Below are 26,684 nucleotides of genomic sequence, written 5' to 3' on the forward strand. Positions count from 1 at the left end.
ACCCGACCGTCTAGCAGGGGGCTACGCCCCTTGACATGTTCGTTATCCTCATGGTTCTGAGAAATTTTTACATTTATTTATGTATATGATGTATATATAATGTGTTTATGGTATTAAAGCGTATTGCAATGAAAATAATTGAGAAAACTACATGGAAGGAAGGTGAAGAAAAATGAATAAAGAAAGGGGACGTTATGTACTAAAAAAGAACAGAGAAGAGAAAACGACGAAGAAGAAATTATACAGACTTTACAAATACTTGAGAAAAAACTAAATTACAAAAGACAAAATATTACTATCTGTAGTAGTGTGAATATAAAATTTTTACAGATATTCATTAAAGAAAAAAGAACTAGATTATTTCTGTTGCCACGGTGAGAGAAATATAATTTAATAGGATTAATCTTTAATTCTTTAATAAATAACTGTAATTCGCAACTTCACCCCAACGGAGCTAGGGTCTCGATCTACAGCGTAAAACATTCCTTGGGAAAATATAAATGTATCCTGAAAATTTGGAAGCAATCTGTCTATTAACTTTCACGCGATGCTGATGCAAACAAGCCGGCAAAATTTCGCATTTATATGTATATATATATATATTTTAAAATATGGTGTCTTTAAAAAAATTAAAAGCTAATTTATTAATGTATGGAAACTGGAGAAATGAAATATTTGTAAAAATTAAAAATATTTATTAGGTTATAGATCGTGCATTCAAAAAATTTTCATTTCTAACATTTACGTTAGATGGAGATATACCTGATAAAAATGTAAGGAAACAAAGAAAAAAAAATGTACTATTCTTTTCACATTTTAAATATCTATCATTTTATGTTAACGAAATCTATTTATTTTTATTTCATTTTTTTATTTTTTATTATTTTATAGTTTAGGGGAAAAAATTGAATTTTAAGATTTTTTTGTTTTTAGTTTTTTAACATATTTATTTTAAATTAGATTTTTTAAAGATAGATAAACTTCAGCAGCTCTCAGTGTGATCGAATTGTAAAATATACGAGTTGATTTTACAACCAACCTGAAATTCTTTTTTGAATGATTAGCTTAAAAAGGTGGAACAACACTCACACACACACACACATATAACATATAACATTCTTTTTCGATCCTCTGGATTCTTTACTGTTTTCACTTTCTAATGGACATCTACTAACGTATTTTTTAACACTGTTTTAATCAACCCTTTTCCTTTCATTACGTATCTTAATCGATTCTGCTTCTTACTTTGTATTGTTCTGATTTAGTTTTTAAGTTTTTAGAATAACAAATGTTTAAAAAAAGGGTATTTTAATTTCAGGTAGCTTTCATAAGAAAGCTACCTATTGTAATGGGTACCATGATTCGACTTCCAGAAAATTTCGTCATATCTTCGCGTTTGATATCCCCCTGACTCCAAAACCACCGTCAGTTCAAAAGTTTATATATACATATATCTATATATATTTCTCTATCTAGTGGACACGATACCTGCCGTAATTTTCCTCCAATAACTTTAAAATTGATACATAAAATATAACGACGCAAAATCTCGGTGGAGTTCGTTACCAGGAAAAATAGAACCATGGGAGTGGAATTGGGGTTTTTTTTCGAAAAAACAAAATATCGCTATAACTTTCGTATTAAGTAAAATATAGAATTCGTTTAAAGTTCATACTATTCTTTGGATAAGGGCGTAAAACTTTAGAAATAAATTTTTTTGATATCACCAACCAGTGGGCTCAAGGAGTGGAAAAAATGGGATTTCGAGGACAAAAGAATCATACCTCTTAATATGCATACTATAGAATCGATTTAAAGTTAGTTCTCTAAACATTACCTAAAACGTTTATGTGAAACAATTTTGTAACCAACCGTTACGGCAAGGGATGACCAAAATCTTGCTGGAATTGTAAGAAGATGGGGCTTGTATACTAAACATGTGAAACTTTTTTCACATACAACCATTGTCGTATTGAGTAAATTTAAAGATTTTCTAACTTTAAGGTGGAAATCTTTTTTTCCTCTACTTAGCATCGGTGAAATCTACCTCCGCCGTCCAGCGTTGCCGAAAAGGATTTTTTAAATATCCTTTTATTATTATTTTCTCTAAAAGATGTTTCTATAGGGAAGTATTAAAGTAGTCGTTTAAGTATAAAATATATCTCTGTTAATGAAATCTAGCAATTAACTTCGTTTAATTTATTATTTTATTAATTTTTGTCCCTTCTAGCCAAAAATGAATATTATATCATATAATTTCTTATAAATGGTAAACATTATATTTGCTGTGAAACAGGTCCCTTATTCCTTGTCCACATTCATTTTCTTCTGTTTTCAGCTACGCTTTTGAGTTTATAATAGCTCACATTCTTTTTCGATCCTCTGGATTCTTTACTGTTTTCATTTTCTTTCTAATTGACATCTACTTACGTATTTTTTAGCACTGTTTTAATCAACCCTTTTCCTTTCATTACGTATCCTAATAAATTCTGCTTCTTACTTTGTATTGTTCTGATTTAGTTTTTCTATTCATCTATACGTCATTTATACTTTTTCTGTCCTCGTAATTTTCTCTAATCTCTCTTTTCCACTCGTATACTTCAAATGTTTTTAGCCTTTTTTGTCTCTTTTTCTTCGTGATTATATTTTTAAATCAAGTAGTAGCACATTTGTAAACTTCATTTTACATATCACAACTGTCTGTTTGTTTCATTCATACATTGTATGAAATACCGTCTGATTTTTAGTTACTTACTTTTTAGTTTTTAAATCATCTGTTAAAATGCTTCACTGGTGTTTTATTTGATCCATTTTTTCTTCTTTGGTTCTTTCAACAATACATAACTATTATTTTCATTTACTTAAACATTATTATTTAATTGCTTTTTAATTATAAAATACTCTTCGAATCGTTTAATTATTGAATATACCACTTCAGTAATGGTTGTTTCATTTATGAAATAACGAGGACGTCTGAAGGTTGAAACGTTTCCATACGGCTTGACTTAGGGGCTAGTGAGTGACAGTTTCCAGTTACTATCGCTAAATCCAGTTACTTTCCCAGTAGCTATTCCAATTACTATCGCTAAGTGCTGTTATTTTTGTTTACTTCTTTACTTTTTTTGTTTATGGTATTGTTGTTGTCGATATCTATAATTTTGTATCGGCTCGCTATAGCTTGATTATTTGTTTGATTCTTGGTTATTATTTGTTTTTGCGGACTTGAAGTGAAGGCAGATATATCCTTTTACTAATGAACTTTAAGAACATTGCTTACTGATAACTTTTGATACGGATTGACTTATTATGGGAATTCCTTAGAACCCCTTGTCATCATGAGTTTATTATCAAACGATTTACTTAAGGTTCCATTTTAGGAAATATACTAGTTGTGGAATATGCACGTTTTTTTTCTTCTTTTATTTCTTAAAAAAACAGTTTATGAGTTTGAATTTATTTAAAGAAATATAAATTATTAAATATTTTGTTTAAATAAATAATTAATAAAACATGACATAGATCGTACCAGAAGAATGATCATTTTTATATTCCAGCAATTGAATAAAATACTTTTTAAAAGCTAATTGATGTATAACCATTTAGTTTAATTTTTAAATGAATTAGTAGAAAACTCATTTAGATTGATTGATAATTTATAAAAATATCAACGGAACTATAATACCATCCTTTCTTATAGATCGAGGTGTTATTCTGTGTTAACGCGAATATAGTTCTGTTTTCTGGTCTGTTAGAGATTGAATTTGTTTTCTTAGTAAAGGCATTGTAATCTTAACTAAATATACTCTTTTCGTACATTATTATTTTTTTAATCGTTTATATAATGTTAAATAATTATTTTTAAATCGACGAGTTTCTCGATGAAATTCTTTGTAAGCATTAATATATTCTTAATAGAATAGATGAAGTAATTTTGGATTGTAACTTCCATCTTTTAACTAAATTTAAATTTTGTATTGTAAAAAAAAAACTTATTACTGTAAATAGATATTAGAACTGATGGTTCTATTATTATAATTATTATTAACGTTTCGTTGGAATTGGGTTTTTGCGATACGTCATCCACCCTCTTATTATAATACATAACATTATGTAACAAAAGTATTTTAAATTCTGAACTGCTACCGTAGTTCTTTTTATTATATTTATAATATATATTTTGTTGTCTACCATTATTTCTATATTATCTATCAAAATTTTCTCCCCACCATGTTTTTTTTTAATTTTTCTTATCGTTTTTTTGTTTTATTTTTCTATTGATTTTAATTTTTCGTGTTATGGTTGTTTTCTTGAGAGAGGTTAATTACGCTATTTATGTACGAAAAAACTCATAAAATCCTTTCGTTCATTTAAAATAGTGATTATTCAGAATATCAGTGAAAGTGTTTTTTTTTATCTTCACCGTATTTTATAGATATTTGAATTTTTCCTTACTTATTAACAGTAAGGAATATTCTTATTTATTTTAAATATTATCTTATTTCAGATAAAAATATTTTTTAATTTAATATGTACAACATTTTAAACAAAAACAAATCTGATTTTTAAAATTTCTTTTTAGATTATGAAAAGTTCCTTTTTTTATTTTAACCGTAAAAAAAGGTATGCGTCTTTAATTTTAATAATTTCTGTAGTTGCGTTGATTATGTATTATATTTCATATCTTTGGATTGTTGAAGAACCCTCTTGAAAAGAGGGTTATTTCAAAACTTTTGGCAAGGACAAAAGTATTGAAATAATGACTTACGTATACGTACGTCAATCTTTAACTATTATATCATTATTATTCATTTTTCCCTTAAGGAAATGTTTGAACGTGAATACTTCATGAATATGCGATCCAAAGTTGTTTTCTTCTCTTTTTCTCTTCCCATAATCTCTTCATTCTTGGACTATATTCCTGTTTCCTTTGTTCTGTCCACTTTGCTCCTATTTTCTTCTTTTCTTTTACTTCAAATTTCGTGTTCGTAATTTTGTTTCTAACTTTTCCTCTTTCTCCCATCGTTTCCCCGTTGATCACTGCTCGTCTTAGGTCCTTTTTTATTTCATGATGCCGACTGGTTTTCCTGATTGAGACGTTTCCAAATCAAAAATCCTCTTTGTGAGTCGGTTATTGTTCTTATTACTCTACTCCAGTACAGTTTATCTAGTTGCTATCTATTTTAAAATAATTCTATTTCCATGAATTAAATGTAAATATTGGGTTTTTTAAAAATATATTTTATATTAACTTTGAAATACACTCGTAACAATTTAATTTTCTTTTAAAAAAATTGAGATTATTTAACTATTTTTTCATCTGGAAAAATGCTAAAGATATTATTTAATTCTAGAATCCCCATTTTTAACATGCGGTCTTTAGCGTAAAGAAAATAACAAGTTTAAAATGTTATGTTAAAAGAAAAGAAATAAACTACTGAAATTTTTGATTGGAAGTTTTACCTACATATTTTTACCATTACTTTAATAATTTAAAATGAATTAACAGTATTATTTTTTGAATTCGTTTTAAAGAATTTAAGGTTTGATTGTTAATTTTACATTATTAGTAGTTTTTGTTTTACATTTAGGTGAAATTTATTACATAACTTTATGCAATTATAAACTATGCGTTTATATCGATAAAATTGAGTCACATCCGGTACACGTTAACAAAAACTTTTATTTGATAATGAAAAATTATAGATGTATCTTTTCACTATATTTTTACAATGCTGCATGAAGAAACAATATCTATAATTACGTTAAAAAAAAAAAAGAAAGAATGCAACATTCTTATATGTTGTGGGAGTCAATCGCCTGGGAAACACTTAACTCGTCGGGTTGCAGTTAACATACATTTAGCGGATGAAAGAGATACAGATGGAAGTGTTATAATATTGTAAGTTCGCGATCGTCCGCTGGGGGCGCTTATAGTTTATCTTGCACGCCGCACTGTGCACCTAATCAGACCCTCTCGGCGCCGAGCCTGCAATGATTTCAGAGGCTGTAGATATAATATTTTTGGCAATATCTTCGGCGACGCGAAGGTCGCGTGGGAGCGGAGGGAGGCCGGTCGACCAATGAGAAGCGATCGCGAACCCCTCCATCGCCGAAGCTGGCGTCTCCTCCTAGCATGCCACTATCAGTAGTCGACTGCGTCGCTTTGGATTTTGCGTTTGTTCCTCTTGTCGCTAATCTTGCAGTCCACAACCGAGGTAATTTATATCTTTGTTATTAATATTTAATTAATAATATTAATTGTTATCTATATAAATTATATTTAGCGTTAAAAAGGTAGATCTGATGTTACTATCGTTTAGTTAAGCTTAAAATATGCGATCTTAAGTTTTATAAGATACAAGTGCTGCTGCTTGACACAGGTCTGAACCTCCCATTGGCTCCTCTCAAGATCTCTTCTACCAGTTAGCGTGGCGGGAGCGGGACGAGGGTGTCCTGGGTTTTAACAGACTAGCCGACGATAATTGCGCGTTTTAATTTATCGCTGGATTGCTGTTTTCCTTTGTCTGCGTTAGCTTATAATCGTCCCCCCTCCTTTCTCTTGATATATTTTCTCATATGAAAACTTAGGCAAACGAATTTGATATTTCTTTGTATTAATTAAAATGTGTGTACATATATATATATATATATATATATATATATATATATATAGTGTGTGTGTGTGTGTGTGTATATATATATATATATATATATATATATATATATAGCATATCTATATATGCTAGAAAGTTTCATCAAACCTTTATCTTTATAATTATTTTTATTGTGTGTTATTTAAAATGTAAATTGCAGTGCATACATTGTATGTTGAGATAATTAATTTTTTAAATTACATGCCATTTAATTTAATCTTGTAATTTTTAATAAAATAAGTATTGCGTTACATAAGTAATTGTTATCTAATGCAGTCTGATATTTAATCGGTTTATTATTTTTTTTCTCTTTTGTGCATAGAAATGAAAAATAATTTTTTTCGTATTTTTTTTTTATTATCTATATTTTAAACATTCTTAAATTTATTAACTTAAATCCTAATATATTTTTATGTAATGCAATATTAATATTCACTGTTAATTGATGAGGAGGGAAGGAACAAACTATATTAAATAAAAATTCAGTACTTGTACAATCGCGTCGTATTGTAATGATGTATGTATTGTAATATTTGCAGCCTGTTATTTAAATTTTAAAGTGCTTTAAAAGTAGAAGGGGAAATATTTATTTATTTTTTTTTAAAATGGACGACCGTTTTTATCATTTTAATTCTTTTCTTTTTTTTCTTAATTGATCTGTTATTCTTTAATTATTAAAATCATTTCATTTCATGAAAAACTAAATTTATTAAAATGTTATAGTTGTTTTTATCGTTTTAAAGATCTGTTAATTCAGATTTCAAATGTTTTATTTATACATACGATTTCATATATTTTATATTAGTAAAATTTGTTGGAGTACGATTATTGTACTCGTTATTCAAGTACAGAATATTTTCATGCTTCTACGTAATTATTAGCCATTCACAAGGATTTTTTTCATGAATTGTTAACATAAACCGCTGTATTAATTATAAATATTTCACGTAATTAGTTGAATTTTGTTTAATTAATCGTAGATTGATTTTTCATGATACTATCGATATGTTTTTGATGGTGAAAGTTCTTAATATATTGTATAAATTATTAAAAACTGGAACGGTTTTTAAACATAAGCGTAGTTTTTTTATGTGAGGGTTTCGATTTTATTACCGAACAATTGTTCATTTAAAATGATTAAAGATCTACCTTTATTAGATTATCAGTTCTAGACCTGTAATAATGCAGTTGATTTTTTTTCGTTTTAAATCGGTTTATTTGATTAAAAACTACAGATTATGAAAACAATGATTGTGTAGGGTTATGCATTTTAAAAGTAACATTTTGCTGACATTTCTGTTATATATGTCCGCATCCTGTTGTAATGAAGACACTTGTATGTTGGCTGCAATGTCAGCTTTTTCTGCTTCTTATAACTTCGACAAGATAATTAACAAGTTTGTTAAAGAAAAAACAAGAAATGGTTCTTTAATTCCTTAACTGTAGTTTATCGTTCATTCATTTATTTGTATTATACTTTAAGGAATATGTCGCCTTCAATTACGTGTTAAAATTTTTTATGTAATTATTTCGTTTCTTTTTAAATCTTAAGATATTATCAGTTATTCCTTTGATGCTTTATACATGTTATTTTTAAAATTCGATTCCGCTCTACGTACAAAAAACTCTACTTATTCTGTCACTTTAATACTCTAAACTGTGTTTTTGATTACTTTGTTTTAAAAAAGTAATCGTATTATGAAATGTGATGCTGAATAAAATTGTTTCCACTACGTGAAGCTACAATTATTCATAATGCTGATGCTATGAATGTATTTATATAAAGAATGATTTTATCTTGCTTCCGATGAAATTGCTATTTTTAGAACTTTATTTCATAATAAAAAAACGATTTAAATTTATTTTTTCCACTTCCTTGTATCTTTGAAATGAATCGATAAAATTCAACAATCGATCATTTCCTTTTCGATCGATTCTGCCTAATACCCCCCCACCCCCCCACCGCCGACAAAGATATATGATGTTACTGAATGTTTTAATTTCTTAGCGTTTATTGTTTTTTCTGTGAATGCTCATTATTTACTTTGTATGTTCATTATATACCATTTTTTTTTTCAGTCATTTCAGTGGTTTGATGCAATTCTCCAAGATTCCCTATCTAGTGCTAGTCGTTTCATTTCGGTATACCACCCCCTACATCCCATATCTCAAACAATTTGTTTTACATATTCCAAACAGTGTTTGCCTGCACAATTTTTCTCATCTACGTCCCTACAATATTCCAGGATGCCTTAATATATAGTCTATAAGTCTGTCTCTTCTTTTAACTATATTTTTCCAAATCCTTCTTTCTACATCAGTTTGCCGCAACACCTTCTTCATTTGTCACTTTATTCACCCATCTGATTTTTAACTTTCTCCTATAGCGCAGCATTTCAAAAGCTTCTAATCTTTTCTTTTCAGGTACTCCGATCGTCAAAGTTTCACTTCCGTATAAAGCTACATATACTTTCAAAAATGTTTTTCTGGCGTTTAAATTAATTTTTGATGTACGCAAATTATATTCCTGACTGAAAGCTCGTTTAGCCTGTACTATTCGGCATTTTAATCTCTCCTGCTTCATCCATCTTTAGTAATTCTACTTCCCAAATAACAAAATTTTTCTACCTCCATAGCCTTTCCTTGTCCTACTTTTATATTCAGTGGTCCATGTTTATCATTTCTACTACATTTCATTTCTACTATAGTCCATTAGAAAAATATTAAATTTACAGACATGCACATTATCAACTTATCTTTGGAGATTTTCTTTTAAGTTGTTAAATAATCTCTTCATCCTTTTTAAATTAATAAATGCGTTATTTAATTTAAAATTTTTTCTGGAGATATTAAATTGTATATATAAAGAAGGTATTCTGTAGGCTGAAATATGATGTTAGCATTTTGAATTTTTCGATATATCCTAGTTTTCTCACCACTGTTCGTGATTCCCCCCCCCCTCCACAATATAAATGAACTAAACGGATTTTATGTAGACAAACTAGATAAAGAAATATAGTTATTTACATGTAAATGAACTACAAAAATTTCAGAGATTTTTCTATTTTACGGTTTCATCGGTGTATTTTCTACTCATTTCAGTAGATTTTAACCAGTATTTTTCCTAATACTGGAATATTTAACCCAAAATATCTTTTTAACCAGGATTTTTTCCCCAGTTGCCCCCACATGTATTGTTTTTAAGTGGTTTTAGAAAAAACACGTTATAATAGCTGGTGAATAACTTAAAATCGCTACAGACTAAACACAGTTGGGGACATGAAACATTTTATGAATGAATTGAAGTAGTAAATAAAATTATATTGTGCATTTACATTAGCAAAAGTTTACATATTTATGATATTTTTAGCAAATATGTTCGAAGTGAGCGCCCTTTTTAGCGATGTGCTTGATCGATCACATACAAAGTCATTTGAAGTTAAATGTCAATAGAGCCGATTTTATATATTGAATGTTCGCTTTCAGTTGATCGATTTATGGTGATTTGATTCATAAATTCTATCCTTCAAATAATCCCGAAAGAAAATATCGTATCGTGGAAGCAATCACCCATAGCTGATAGAGCCGTAAAATGTACTCTGCGCTGACAGTCCGAACAAAAAAAATTGGTTCGACTGAACGATTATCAGAAACAGCACACTATATACCGATTTTCTCATCGTGGACGCATAAACATTTGGTGACTCATCCAAAATATCTGATGTACGAGTTAACATGCCTCTCTTTCACACTCTCTCTCTCTTTTACCTGTTTAGCCTCCGGGAATTACCGTTCAGGTATTACTTCAGAGGTTGTTATGTATGATTGTAAGTGAATTGCAGTCTTGTAAAGTCTCAGTTCGACCATTCCTGAGATGTGTGGTTAATTGAAACCCAACCACCAAAGAACACCGGTATCCACGATCTAGTATTCATATCCGTATAAAAGTGGTGCCTTTACTAGGATTTGAACGGTGGAACTCTCGACTTCGAAATCAGCTGATTTCGGAAGACGCGTTCACCACTACACCAACCCGGTTGATGAGTTAACATGCCTAGGTATATGAAACCATACATTGGGTTTATCTGTCTACTGTCAATGGTTTTTAAGAAGCCAATAGAATAATTAAGGTGTTTGGGTTTGTCTATTCTTTATCTTGTTGCAAGATACCATTTCAAATTTAAATTATGAAAAATCTTACGGCAAGATGTCTTCATTAAACCTTTTCGTTGTGATAAATTATCTATAGGTTCTTGCAGACCGGTAAATATTCTTTTAAATATGGTGTATGACCTCTAGAATACTAACGGAAGGTTGCGTCTTTCGTTTTGCGTTTGAAACGCACCACGTTCTACGTCAGTTTTATGATCGAGTCGTTTATGCTGTACTTTCTTGGAATACTGGCATTCGGAAATTTTTCCGTGAATCGTTTCTTGAAAGGATCTAGAACGCAATAACCTTTCAGATAATCCTTTCATCGATTGAATAAGCCATTTTAGAAAAACAGAATTGCAATGAACGAATCTATACTGCACAGTAGCTCGAACAGTTTACCACTGACAACAAAAAATGAAAGAAGTTACATGCACAGCCACTAGTAACGCTATTAATAACAGCGTTAAATATGACACCCAAATAATTACTTGTTGAATTGGCCCAAGTGTATATGATGAACCACATTTTAGTGAAGTAATATTTAAAAAGTTTTTTCATGTAACTTATTTTCCTTTTAATAATTTAAAAATTATTTTCTTGAATTTGTTTTGGGCATTTCACGTTACTTTGGTAATTAAAAAAAAATATTATCTAGATAATAAATTAGTACATCGTTTTTTCAAAAAGAAAATATTTTTATTCTAAGAATTGTAATTATCATAACTAATTTTTTATTCATATATTAATCCCGTTTAAAAAAATAAATGTATTTAAAAACTTGCAATCATTGAACGATTGAAAACTAGAATAAAATATTAGAATTCGAATTTTTGATATTTAAAATTATATTCTACTAAAATTATTTCAATTTATGAAAGAGATTACTATGTAATTTTTAAATAAACAGAATATTAGTTTAAAGATTAAATGTCATAAATGAAAGTTATTTTTTTTATAAAAATGCGTATACACGTGCAAGAATATTACGTTAGACTGTAACAATTAAGTACGAGTATTGTAAACTACGCAACGACATAATGTTACATACTTTATATACAATTATGTAAGTTTATTGTAGAGGTTTTTGTATTAAATTAATGTTTAAATTCTTAAATGAATATTATCAATTAAATATTGATATTTTGATTTTAATTTTATTTATCTTTTCTACTTTTAAAATAAGTAGAAATTGCACTGATTAAATTAAGAGGTGGTTGTAAAAAAAGACATGAATTCCAATAATTTTATCATTTACTTTAATTATTTTACATGCTGTAGCTTTGTATTAAGCTTAATTTCCAGTCTTTTCTACGTTCCAGCAAGAAAGATATTTTGGTTTGTCATTTCATTTTTCTTCTCTCCTCAACCATTGATGGAGGAGCTTCACAGTCTTTCTCAGTGTATAGCTTCTATCTTTTTATCGTCTAGTATTTTTTTCCTTCCTTCCTTGATCTCATCAACGTATTCTTGTCGTAGTATTCTCACAATTTTCCATCCATTCTAAAAATCTTATAAACCAGTTTGAATATTTTATAAAATGGCCAATACTATTGTTTCTTCTTTTTGTAGGATCGCTTTTCAACCTTTTTCAAAACTATTTTTTCATTTTTTCTATCCCTGGATTCCTCAGAACTGTCCTCCAGCGCCACATCTCTTAAAACTTCAAGCCTTCTCTTTATTAATTTCTTTAAGGTCCAAGTCCCTGATACAAAAATATAAATACTTAAAGTAAACTTTTAATGATATGTTTTCTAGTATTCGAAGTAACATTATTTTACGTCCAGGATATTTATAATTTTTATTAAACGATTGCTTTGCTTGTGTAATTCTACATTTAATGAGTTGTACGAGTACGTTACCATTCGATTTAAGTTAACTCTCCAAGAATTGATCTGCATTAGTTTTTCATACTTAAGCTATACTTCAGTTTTACGGTTTCAATTTCGCTTACATTTCATAAGTTTAATTTTTTATTTCGTTTATTTTCATACCGCAATTTACCTTTAATTTTGTTTATACTGTCTTATATTCTTCCTCATTGTTGCTTACTAATGCAGTATTTTCTGCATATTTAATCATAAATCTCATCACTTACGATGTTTATTCCATTTCTGCAGATTTCTGAAAACTTTTTCACGGCAAAATCTATATATATATATGTTAAAACAAGTTTATCGTAGAAAGTTAAATTTTTGGAACTTTGATCTAATAATTGAAGTATTGAAAAATATCTTAAGGTAACACAAAATTATGGATTGTTTTTTCAAAATATTTAATTTTTTAAAAAATGAGATAATTTTCTTGAAAAAGTTTGAAATTCTACTTAACGTTTGTTAATTTATTATCATACAAGGAACTTCATGTGATTTTTTTTAAATATCGAAAAAATTAGATTTTCAAATTAAGAAAGTATATTTTTTTAAATGTTTGAAGTATTAGTTGTATTGTTTTACTTGACAGTTTTCCCCCTTTTACTTTTTTTTTTAGTGTCAACTGTTTGAAATAATATTATTTTCTACAATTCTAAGTTTTTTGAACTTCTATTTTTTTTTGCGTGTGCGCACACACGCGCGTCAGTATTCGAGCGAGCATTTATTAGATAAATAATTAATATACAATTACTATTAACTAAACAAAGTTAAGACACGAAACATTTATTGAATGAAATGAAAATATAACTTAAACTCTGTATTTAAATTAGGAAAAGTTTATATACATCATATTTTTACACGACATATGCATATCTCGAAGGAAATCTTAGGTAGTCTTCAGGATGACTACGGGTTACTACTTTGAAGAACTCGGAATGAAAATCCTAACATCTCCTCTGTGTGTTATCTGTAGTAGTGAAGGTTCTGTTATGAATTGGGGATATTTAAGAGTATGTAAATAACTGATAGACTATAGAAATATGTCTGATGGAACAGTGTACTGGAAGGCCAGAAATCTAATGACATTTTATCAATACATAAAATAGAATAGAGCATTGAATAAATAAATATATACATATCTTACATTTTTACTAAAGATATTCGAAGTGAGCAACTTGTGTAGTGAAGCACTTTTGTGTTCCATTGGCCATATTGAACATCATCTGATGCAAGACTTTTTTGTTAACAATTTCTTGTTGAATGTTCGCCTTCAGTTCATCGATATTGGCGGGGATTTAATTCGTAAACTCTATTTTTTAAATAGTTCCCAGGGAAAAGTCAACGACTAGACAAATCTGGGAAAAACAGAGACCGTTACCCTCTGTCATCAGACAGTTCTTCTGTAAAAGCCGCATGAACGCGTGCTAATGAATCGTTTGGTGCGTGACACGTGTTACCACGTTTTGTTGGAGGAAGCTTTATTCTTTTTCATTAAAGTCTCGTTTTCGTTAAAAGTCTTCTTCTGTACTGACAATTCGCCCAAAAAAACTATCCGCTTTCCGATTAACAGAAATAGCACAATTTACACTTATTTTCTCATCCTGAAGTGGAGGCTCAAACATCTGGCGAGTTTTTAGGCATCGATATCTGATTTGTGTGAATTAACACGGTCAGATAAATGAAACCATGTCTCGTCAGACATGAAATGTAACATCGGGTCTGTCTGTCCATCGACAGATAGACATCTGATTTTTAAGTTGTTGTACACTTTTTAAGTATGTGTTCAAATTTAAATCGCGTAGAATCTTACGGCAAGATGTGCATTTTACTACATTATTTATGGACCGGCAGAACTTCTTCCTTGGATAACAAATATGGCCTCTAAGTCCAATGGAAGATTGCCTATTTCATTTTGGGTCTATAGTCAACTCCGTTGTACGTTATTTTTTTTACTTAATGTTGTATGTTACTCTTTGCTTCGATACTGACGTTCGGAAAATTTTCCGCGAATATTTGACTCATTTTCTTAAAAAGGATCCAGAACGCTTTCATTATTGCAACCCTTTCCTCGATCGAAAAAGTTATTTCAGAAAAAACAATGGAAAGGACAAAATTTTACTGTACTGAAGCATGAAAGTTTACAACAAATAAGAATAGGAGAGAGTAACATTTACAGCCGATGGTGGCGCTAGTATCAAAAGCGACAATAGCAGAATTAAAGGTGAAACTCCAATAACTGTAGTTAGAGACGTCACTGTTCGGTTTTGAAGTTGCTTACCCGGTATATAGAGAATAGTGATGTGAGACGGTTAAAAAAACATTTTCACTATTAACCATAATTTACCAAGAAAAACCAACGTTTCCAATAAATTTTTATTTTATTTAAAAAATTCATACAGAAAATAAGTAAATCATTTTTGTTGTGATAGGCGAAAAAGGAGAAAATCATGTGATTTCTGATTTTGTGATAGTTAAATAATCTCCTGAAACGGTTAGAGGGCTTTCACAAATAAATTTTTTTAAATGTAAAATTGCTTAATTACGATACTGTCAAGTTTAATTTGAAAAATAAATAATTCAGTGATCAATTAGACAAAGGAGTAAAAATTATTCGTTCAGCAACTGTAAACTTATTGTTCGCAAGTTAAACGAACGAAAGTATTATTTCGTTACTATTAATGTGTATAAATAGTAATTTCTTTACTATTCTTAATGGATATTTTATAACCATTATATCTTTCTTTTTCCTGTTTAGCCTCCGGTAACTACGGTTTAGATAATACTTCAGAGGATGAATGAGGATGATATGTATGAGTGTGAATGAAGTGTAGTCTTGTACATTCTCTGTTCGACCATACCTGAGATGTGTGGTTAATTGAAACCCAACCACCAAAGAACACCGGTATCCACGATCTAATAATATTAAGTCCGATTACCATTATATCTGGTTGTAATTTATGTAAAACACCACATACACAAACCAGAATAACTGTTTAAATAAAGGAAGGCAAGAACATTGCTGCAATATAGTTTGTTAAAAGTACTTGCTCAGTTTTAAAAAAATTTAAATTACTGGACAAAATTGAGAAAGTCAGTTGACGTGGAGATTAGGAGATGGATTATGTATTACTAGATCAGCGACTAGTTTTGTTCTTAGGCTTTCTAAACTTTGATTAGTAATACCAAGTAATTGGGATAGAGATGGTGCATCCTTTGAATTTATATGAAGATTCGTGTTGAATTTTTATATTTTCTTGGTCAGAATACTGAAACTTGAAAAATCTTGTTTTTGCTAATGAACCTGTGTCTTTGAAGTTGTCGTTATAGTATTTGTTTAGAATAGTAGAAGAATATATTTGCATGTCAGAATCATTAGAGGTAGACAGATCTGTTAGCTTTCTTCCAAAATTACCTAATATTGATCTATAGACGGATAGTGGATAAATCGAATCTACTTCCAATCTCCAAAGAGTATCTTGCACTTGGATTAAATATGATTTTTCATTGTAAGTCGACGAACCTAAATGAGCTGAATATATTTCTCATTATAGAATTAGGTTTTCATTTAATACGTAATGCTTGAAGATAGTTATGTCGACAAACCGTATAAAGTAACATCTGATTAACCATCAGTGCTCATAATTTTTGTGCTGTTCTTCCATCTGCAGAGCATTCAGAAATTCTTGGAATAATCTGAGAAGCTACGATCAATTTCTTTTCTTTACAGTTTTCTACAAATTAATTTTTGTTTTTAATTGGGATGTGACCAGTGGAATTCAAAGATATTTGTGAATAATAATAATTATATAAATATAATAATTACAAATATATATATATATATAAAAATGTAAATGTTCGTTTGTTCAAAATCTTAAATCTCCGAAAGTTCTTCATCGATTGCTTTGAAATTTTGACACAACATTGCATTCGAATACGCACGTGTTTTTATATACCTACTCCATCCCGGTTCCGGAGGTTATATACCTAAGATCTCATACCTGTGACAGGTAAAAACGTGTTTTTTTTATTTAAAAAACCGCTATCTGTTGGACGTAAAAGCAACACACGCTACACTAATTGTTTTACGATTCCATTTCAGTGTTTCCGATATGTGTGTCCGCTATAGACTAACAAACTACTGGACCGATTTACGCGCGGGGAAAAAGGGAGAGAGGGTAAAATCGATAAAGGGAAAGAGGGAAAAATCGAAAAAAGGTAAAAAGGAAGAAGGGGAAAATGGAAAAAATAAAAGGGGGAAACTGGAAAAGTAAATGGAAAGGGTGGAAGGGCAAAAGAGGAAGTGGGAAAATAAGTGAAAGAGAGATGGGGGAATGAAAGGGAATATGATAAAAATGAAAAGGGAGAAAGGGTAAAAGAGAAAGGAGGTTACATTTTGTGAATTTCCGTAATGTTCATTTTGTTAATGTTGTATCAAACTTTCAATTGTGTTCATTTATATATGTATTATATATAGTATTCATTTATATATGTGTTCATTTGGTATATACACATATATACTCAAATCTAGCAACAGCGAAGCAATGCCGGGTCTGCTAGTATTTAATAATTCTTAATTCGCTTTAAATTTATTTTGAGTTATTCATATTAATTTTTATTTTATTATAAATATTTTTTATGTACAGTATTGTTGCGGAACATGCTATAGCAGTTATATTTTAAATCCTTTTTTCAAGCAGGTTCTTTTATAATTACGATTGTCGAAGAACTTGGTTTTTTGGATTGGAAAAATTATAGCGTCCATCATTCATCAATTTTTTAAGTATATTGAAATATACGTATTTCTTTGTAAGTGTGTGTAAGGGTCATATAGTAATTAAAATAACAAATTTCTCTGGAGCTAAAACAGCTTATTTAATCAACGTGTCTTTTTTTAAATATGACTATTCAATATAATCTTTACAATCAATATTAATTTGTTTGTCCCATCTCTGAATCAGCTTATTATGTCTGCTGCAAAAAAATCTTTGTCTTGATGTTGGAGCCAACTTAGCACATTTTCTTTGACATCGTCATTGCTATTAACTTGTTACCATTTAGCGTCTCCTTGAGTGGTCCAAACAATTGGAAATTCGGTTGAGCCAAGTCAGGAATGTATAACTTCCACCGGGTTGATGTAGTGTGAATTCGACATCGCAAGTTAGATGATTTCAAAGTCGAGAGTTCTAAAGTTCAGATTCTAGTAAAGGCAATCCTAGTTACTTTTATACGATTTGAATACTAGATCTTGGTCACCGGTGTTCTTTGGTGGTTGGGTTTCAATTAACCACACATCTCAAGATTGGTTGACCTGAGACTGTACTTCATTTACATTCATACATATCATCCTCATCCATCCTCTGCAGTAATACCTTACAGTGGTTCCGGAGGCTGAACAGAAAAAGAAAAAAGTCAGGATTATATGGGGAGGTAAGGTAATACTTCCAGAGGAAATTTGCTGAATTACCTAAGTTTTGTATGGTCGTGCGTTTTAGTGTAACAACGATACCTTTGCGTTGAGATCCAGGTCGTGTTTTCAACATTGTTGGTCACTTTGTCGATAAACATATTACAGTAGTATTCGCTGTTTATTGTTTGGTGATTTTCTAGAAAATCTACAAACTCGGTCGAGTTCGTTAATGGCCAAAATCGGACTATGGGGGTGGAAATGTGGAGCTTTTTCGAAAAAAAAAACAATATCGCTATAACTTTCATATTAAGTAAAATATCGAATTCGTTTAAAGTTCCTACTATTCTTTAGATAAGAGCCTAAAACTTATATAAGTAAAGTTTGTTGATATCACCAACCATTGACCCAGGGAGTGGAAAAAGTGGAGTTCCGAAGACAAAAAAACCATTATACCTTCCTTAATGGGCACAGTATCGAATCGGTTTAAACTGGTCGTTAGTCCTCGAAACATTACCTAAAATCTTTGTCTGAAACAATTTTTGATATGACCAACCCTTACGGCAAAAGATGACCAAATTTTGCTGAAATTGTAAGAAAAAGAAGGTTTGTCGTATGTTAAACATATGAAACTTCTTAACATACAACTATTGTCGTATAGAATAAATATGAAGTTTTTCTTAACTTTAAGGTGGAAATTTTTTTTATCCCCTACTTAGCACCGGTGAAATTTACCTCCACCTTCCGGCGTGCCGAAAGGGATTTTTTTTATTGTGTGACCTGTATATGAAGTACTTGTACTGAAGTTTTAGGGATTTTATCCGTTCACCCAGATTTATCCGTTCTTGGCATAATCTCTTAATATAAATTTGTATTATATTTTTAAATTTAGCGTACCATAATTGTTTTTAAAACGTGAATATGATTCTATAAACCATACAGTTAATTTATTTTGTTATATCATCTCAGTTACTGTTATATTATGTTACCGGTACGGTAACATACTTTGACTTTCCTATCTAAATTTAGATAGCAATTTAAAATATAAATTTTGAATTTAGATACGAGCGGGGTAATTCCAATATGAGATTATTTAATTATGTACGACTATATACAATCTAATAAAGGTTCAAACAAGCACCAAAGGTTATGAGAAATAGTGAAATATGAAGTAAAAATAATTTTTTTTTTAATGTTTATATGAAAGGCATGATGTCAGTCCTCGAATTTTTCTTAAGATTTTCTTTCCTTTTTTCTATTTCGTTTATTTGATTTCAAAATGAAGATGAATTCTGATGTGTACAGACCTTCTGTTTTGATTATCGTATTGGGTTTCCCTGATTTTTGGTGTTATTGAAAAATCTTTTTTGTTGTAAATTTCATTAATTTTTATTTTTTAATATTTAATCCTTTATATATCTACACACTACTTATATAAACAAAGCTGTTTCAAGAATTCCTTAATTTACTTCTGATCCTTGCTTGAGTAATATTATTTTTATTTATTCATTTGTGACGTCATTTCGTTTTTCATTTATTTATTATCTATCTTAAATTATTTTTGTTCAACTTATCGGATACATCTTTGGTACATAATCGAATTTTTCGTATTTTTTCTTTGTCTTTTAGTCCAGTCTGTTGTTTTCTCTTAGTTTATTATCGTTTAAGTTTCGTTTAAATGGAATGTGCAGTGATAAATAATTTTTTATGCGTTTTTTATGAAATTTTTGTATGTTAACAAATACATTACATCTAAAAAAAGTAAAAAAAAACGGATTATTACTGTTAACATTGACCCAATTTACGTCATTATTATGAAATTTTGACTGCGAATAATATGGGATGGTTGCCATTTTACATTTTGAAATATTTAATTTCTCTTTTATTCCCTTTTCCATTTTAGTCACTTTAGGACCACGTTCCAACCTCCTTTACTTTTTTCTTCTTTGTTGCTTTTTTCTTCCCAGTACATTTTCATTCTCTGTGCATGTTGTTTTTCGTTTTCTCTGGCCTTCTGCTCTTGGAAACTTACTTTATTTGCACACATCATAATTTTAGTTTTAAAGGCGTCTCATATTTATTTTTAATATCTTTTCCTGTTACATTTTTAAATTTTAAGTCTTTTTTTATCTTCTTTAATCCATTTTTATTCCTTTAATTTTTTTCAAGTTGACGACTGAGGATCATGTCAAAGATTTCGGATGAGGATTATTTTGTTATTGATTTCTCTTTCTTATCTCGCTTTTTTTTTACTTATTTTTTCTGACCAGACGTTGGTTTCTTTTTACTTCCTCTAGGAAATCCTTGAAATTTTGTACAATTTTTTCTGAAATTTGTTTATCTTGTACTGTTTCTTCAGATATTTTCATTTCTTTTAGTCTTTTTAAAACCTCTGAGATCCATTGAATTACATTATTTATGTTGTAAATGTAGTTAAAGATTTGTTTTTGAGCCTGTTATTGTAACAGCGCCCCAAGAAGTTTGCTTTCTTTTTATGATAGAATCTAACATTTTCTCAGTTTCATTGTATTTGTAAAAATTCTATTACTTCTGAATTTGTATTTATTTTTATCCAGTTTTATTACTCCTTGGATTTTTCTCACGATTTTCGTTTCTTTTTTCTGTGAATTTTAAACTGAAGATGAATTCTGATGCGTACAGACCTTCCGGTTTGATTATAGTATTTGTAATCTCTGATTTTGGGTTTTGTTAAGAAATTTTTGTTGTAAATTTCATTAATATTTATTTATCAATATTTCAAAATATTTTTATTAATATTTTTTGTAGAATATAAATAATTAGCTGAAAATTGGTAAAATTATCATCATTATATAGTTAAATTGGTTTAACTAATTCATGAATCAAGAATTTTTTTCTCCTTCCGTTCTTGATTAAGAAAACTGTTGGTTATAGAGTATTCGTGTAAATTAATCGTAATTAGATGTATCTAACGGTAATCATTACATAGATTTTTATCTTCGTTGTTAATTACGACCTCCTGTTGCCCACAGTTTGATAACCGAAGTAGGTTGAATTGAACAAGCGATGCGTGATTTCCTACAACCTATTCATTAGCCACCTATGCTCTTATTCTCTGTTTTTTCTTTTTTTTTTTTTGACTAACGTTTTTATAATGGGTGGACAAATCTCAATAAAATTTGTACCATTATTTCTTGAAACTTGAATATAATTGGCATAACTAGATCAGTAAAATAATATTGATAAAAGTGAATATCATTGTATTGTATTGATGCTGTTTCATTGTATTTGTAAAAATTCTATTACTCCTGAATTTGTATTGGTTTTTGCCTATTTTTATTAGTTCACGGATTTTTCTCTGTGTTTAAAAATTAAAAATGTTTATTTATAGCCGTTATAGAAAATTTCAATTTAGAACTTTGCTATTATTAACTAAACTAATTCCTAAATAGATCGAGATATTTTTTAATGATAGGCCCTAAAAGGAGGGTATTTTTTTACTGTTTATACATTTTTAAAAATCTATTTTTATTTCGTGTTTCTGAAATTTCAAATAACACTTAACGGTTTTTACCTCCTGTTTTATATTAAAAAATATACTCAACATATAAAGGAAGTCGAAATAAATAATGTGGACATACACAAACTATACTGTAATAATATATTTTTTGTTTTATTTAATTTTTTTTAATTATTTGTTTTTAAATGTTTTGAAACCAGATAACTGTATTTCAAATTAATTAAAAAAATAAATAAATAAATAAAGTAAATTATGTTTTTACGAGAAATAAATAAAAGAAATAAAGAAAAACATTACAATAAATGTAAAAGAACAGTTTTATTTTTTTTTTCTTGGGAAAAAACAAGCTATGAAACTTGTTTTTTTGTGGTAGTTTTTATTATTTATTTCTCATTGATTCAACGAAGATAACTGCTAATTATCTCCGTTGAAATAAAAAAAAATAATAATAATAATTGAAACAAAAAAAAAAATTATAAAGAAAAAGCATTACGATAAATATGAAAGAATAGTTTTATGTCTAGGAATTTTTCTTTGTTTATAAATTTTTTTTAATTTTTCTTTAGAAAAACAAGTTATGAAACACTTTTTTTTGGATTACTTTTTATTATTTATTTCCCATTGATTCAACGGAGATAATTGTTAATTATCTCCGCTTTTTTTTCTTTGGTTTTACAACCAGTATATTTAAAATTGGCTCCATAAGTAAATTGTTTGATGAGGGGTTCTTAAACAACTCCCATAATAAGTAATTCATAATAATAATTAACAATAAGCAGTAATCTAAAAGTTCATTAGAAAAATACTTCCGCCAACACTTCATAACCATAAAAAAATTAATAAATAAGAAAAAATCAATAAACAAATAAATAGTCAACCAAAAAAATAAAAAATAAAAATAAAGTAAACAAGACTAATATCACTAGATTCGGCGTTGTCATTTATCAAACTTGTCATGCAGTAGACACCAAGTCAAGCACATTGAGACGTTTCAACCTTCGGGTGTTCCTGCTGTTGTCAAGCAGATTGATTGCTGAGCGGTTGACGTAATTTTCAAGTCGTTGGTAGCTTCTCTTAACCTCACGAACCGTAGGAAGCTCCAGATATTCATGAATTTTATCATTCCGTGCGAACCATGGTGCCTCTGCAATTGCTCTCGTTACTTTATTTTGCATTTATTGGGCAACGTGAGGCGTGAGTTTCTCTAGCAACCGATGCAGTTCCCTATACTTCGCATTCGTTGTTTTCTTTTCATTCTCACGTGACACTTCCAGGTCAAACGCCGATCTAGGTGAAGTCCTAGGTACCGTACACTTTCTGTTTGTGTGATAAAGATACCATTCATGTACACACTTGGAAAGTCACTCTTTCGCATGGCGAATGTGACGCGCTTTGATTTATCGTGATTAACGTTAATATTCCATTTTTTCTTGAATTCTTCTTAAATGTTCCTTTTTTGTTTTGGAAGTTCTTCGTAGAAAAACTTCCGATATTTGTATTCCTGCTTCTTTTTAAGTCTTTCTTAACTTTACTACAGTGTACTCTTTTAGTTTTTCTTTATTAGACATAAAAGAACGATTTTTTTTTTTTTTTTAATAATGTTATCACTCGATCTTAAAATATGGTCTATGAAAGCTCCTCTCTCGTGAATCATTTCTTTAAATTTCTGAGGGGAGAGTTAAAATTCGTGAATCATTTTGTGAGGGGGGAGTTTATACTGGCTGATTTAGGAGGAAAGGGAAATAACTTCAGAACTGATAAATAGATAGGTCCTATTAATTAATTCTTTGTCGATCATTCTAACCAAACGTTTACCGATAATCGTTGCTGGAAATTTGATTCAACTGCAGCATATGGGTTTCCTTTAAACCAACGGTGTGAATTCTGTGTGTTCATGCCATTACGGGTAAAAGTAGCTTCGTCCGAAAGTAATATGAACGGAATAAATGTTAATTATTGCTTTCACGTATTCGTTGTAGTACAAATCTGTACCACCTGAAGTTTTCTCTCTGTTTTATTTTTCATTACCGTGTACCGGTTGACGTTCAGATGAAATATGAGTTCTGGGAAGTATACCATTCTTAAAAATGTCTAAGGTTTGGAACTATTCGTCTAGGATATCTACTTCAACCCACCGGGTTGGTCTAGTGGTGAATGCGTCTTCCCAAATCAGCTGATTTGGAAGGCCGAGAGTCCCAGCGTTCAAGTCCTAGTAAAGCCAGTTATTTTTACATGGATTTGAATGCTAGATCGTGGATACCGGTGTTCTTTAGTGGTTGGGTTTCAATTAACCACACATCTCAGGAATGGTCGAACTGAGAATGTACAAGACTACACTTCATTTACACTCATACATATCATCCTCATTCATCCTCTGAAGTATTATCTAAACGGTAGTTACCGGAGGCTAAACAGGAAAAAGCAAGGATATCTACTTCGGTTTTCTTTCACCCCAGCTGGAGTATTTGAATCGCAAAAGAAGTACACAAAATTATATCGGCTTATTCTGCAGAATGAAGAAACGCGGCATTTTTCGAAATGAAGTTAAAACGGAATTTCGTTTTTTAAAATACAGATTCAATTGGAAAAATTTAGAGTACAGTAAACACAAAAACACTATTAACCTAATTTTCAAAAATAATTGAATACAACCAAAATTATGTCGAAAACAACTAACCCGCCTAACGTTTATTATTAACTCGGTAACTAAAATTTTATGACGACAGTGTATCGGATTCAATTTAATTTCGAAGCATACAATTGTTGCCAACCTAATTGTTCAAAGGTTTGAAAACAGTTGTTTTTAATTTTACAAATTCATAATATTTTTCCGTTAGGATTTGTGATTTAATAATAAAATTCGATTTTTGTTTTTCTTAGACTTCATTACATCAATTTTCTCAGAATTAATTCCCTACAAGTTTTGATACAGAATTTACGAATTTATTAGTCATTTAGTATTGTTACTGTATTTCAAACCTAAAAAAAAACTATTTTTTTTCAGGTCAAAAAACGTAAGTATCTATCGAGTTTACCCCTTATATAACCCGTTAAAAATTTCATTATGACCTCATTTCACTGGGAATACTGAAATCCAAAAGAAATTTTTCGCTAATCATAATCGATAATAAAGCGTTTTCGAACATATGTTTGTATTACATTTTTCCCTTATTTCAACCTCTAGAATTATTTCCCAAATTATTTCCCTTCCTGGATCGTCTGTTTGTAATAAGTGTATAATCCTTTAAAATATTCAAATATTTTTTTTAAAATCACTCGTGTTTCTTTTGGATTTCTATTAAAAGATCCGTCGTGTTAATCATTGTCAAATACTCTGCACCGTACAATGCTTTTACAGAACTACCGTATTCAAATAACTTCATTTTGCATTTATAGAAAAAAGATTTTTGTTGCACATATTTTTTGTTAAATGATAGGTCGATTCCATTTTGTTTGCCAAATTTCTCAGAGCTATTTTCTTCTTTACCGTTCCATTTTTTAGTGTAATTTTTTTTTCAACTGGGACAAATGATGTTTTGTTTGGGATAACTCGAGAACCTCTTTAGTTCCGTAATACTTCCTCTTAGAAAATTAAAAACTTATTTACTATCCCCAATTTATGTGTTTTTTTTATCATTCTTTTACTTATTACAGTTTTTAAAAAAACCGTCAGATTATTTTATTGTTTTTCTTATGTAAAGTTTATCAGAGATATTTAAACTTTTTTCTCTTACCCGGTTTTTAAAAAAGTTCTGATAATGAGAAGTAACATTCTCCTTATTTGTCAAATTTTGTATTGTTTCATAAAATATTTTTTGGTTTCTTTTTCCGTTTGAAAATAAATGCTGTATGTTAAATTTGTTTTGTTGCTATTTAAAAATAAAGTATATTGTGGTTCAGCTGTTATAACAACTATGAAATAAATTTTGTAATTGAAGGTAATATAAAAAGGTGATAGAGTCTAAGACAAAAGACAAAACAGTGTGTGAAATTTATTTAAGACGTAAGTTATACCGTGTCGAACTTAATAGATTTATGTTGAATAGAATGCAGTAGTGAAATGAAAGTTGCCTACTATAGTCAAGAAAATTCGAGTTAACCTTTCTTTGTGAACTTTATGCTTATTTCACCCCTAAATTTGTTAATTTTTACGTTACTTTTTGCAAATGCCATCTTTTAAGTTACGTTAATCCTTAATTTGTATTTTAGTACCGATTATTTTTAATAACCTTACGTTGCTATGAATTTTATTGTTAAATATTTTAAAATGTTATGTTAAAAACTACTGAAATCTCATAAACTAAAAAAAAAAAATGGAATTTTTTCATGATTTTAGTGAATTACATTTAATAAAATGCTTGTTGATTCTCGGTTTTTTTTGTTGTCTTCAGTCATTTGACTGGTTTGATGCAGCTCTCCAAGATTCCCTATCTAGTGCTAGTCGTTTCATTTTAGTATACCCTCTACATCCTACATCCGTAACGATTTGTTTTACATATTCCAAACGCGGCCTGCCTACACAATTTTTTTCTTCTATCTGTCCTTCAAATATCAAAGCGACTATTCCAGGATGCCTTAGTATGTGGCCTATAAGTCTGTCTCTTCTTTTAACTATATTTTTCCAAATGCTTCTTTCTTCATCTATTTGCCGCAATACCTCTTCATTTGTCACTTTATCCACCCATCTGATTTTTAACATTCTCCTATAGCACCACATTTCAAAAGCTTCTAACCTTTTCTTCTCAGATACTCCGATTGTCCAAGTTTCACTTCCATATAAAGCGACACTCCAAACATATAAATTCAAAAATCGTTTCCTGACATTTAAATTAATTCTTAATTTATTTAATTGTTGTAAATAATTTTATTTAATTAATTGATTCTCGGTATTTAGTAAATTTATATGCAAGAATTTAATACTATCTTTAATTTGTTAAAGTGCTGTAATTCATATTTGCCAACCGAATATTTCTGAATGATACCAAAATTGGCATCGTTTTATGATTGCTCGAGTAATGAAATTTTACGAAACTGAGAATGTAGGCGGTTTATTCCCCACAAGATATGACAAAGATCAAAAAATAATTGTTCAAGTCAATGTT

General features: G+C 29.4%; 1 long non-coding RNA gene across 2 annotated transcripts in view; it reads left to right on the plus strand.

The window, feature by feature from the left end:
* Nucleotides 1-26,684, plus strand: part of LOC142326627 (uncharacterized) — a 322,938-nt gene that overhangs the window by 173,172 nt on the left and 123,082 nt on the right. Inside the window, exon 1 of one of the 2 annotated variants that reach the window (XR_012756818.1) lies at nt 6,144-6,215. The exons of the other annotated variant lie outside the window; for it this stretch is intronic. This is a non-coding gene — a long non-coding RNA (uncharacterized LOC142326627). Of the gene's footprint in view, nt 1-6,143; nt 6,216-26,684 lie in introns of those variants that run through there. 2 annotated transcript variants of the gene reach the window in all.

Source organism: Lycorma delicatula, chromosome 6, assembly GCF_047948215.1.
Source record: "Lycorma delicatula isolate Av1 chromosome 6, ASM4794821v1, whole genome shotgun sequence".
In the NCBI taxonomy this organism is placed as follows: Eukaryota; Metazoa; Arthropoda; class Insecta; order Hemiptera; family Fulgoridae; genus Lycorma; species Lycorma delicatula.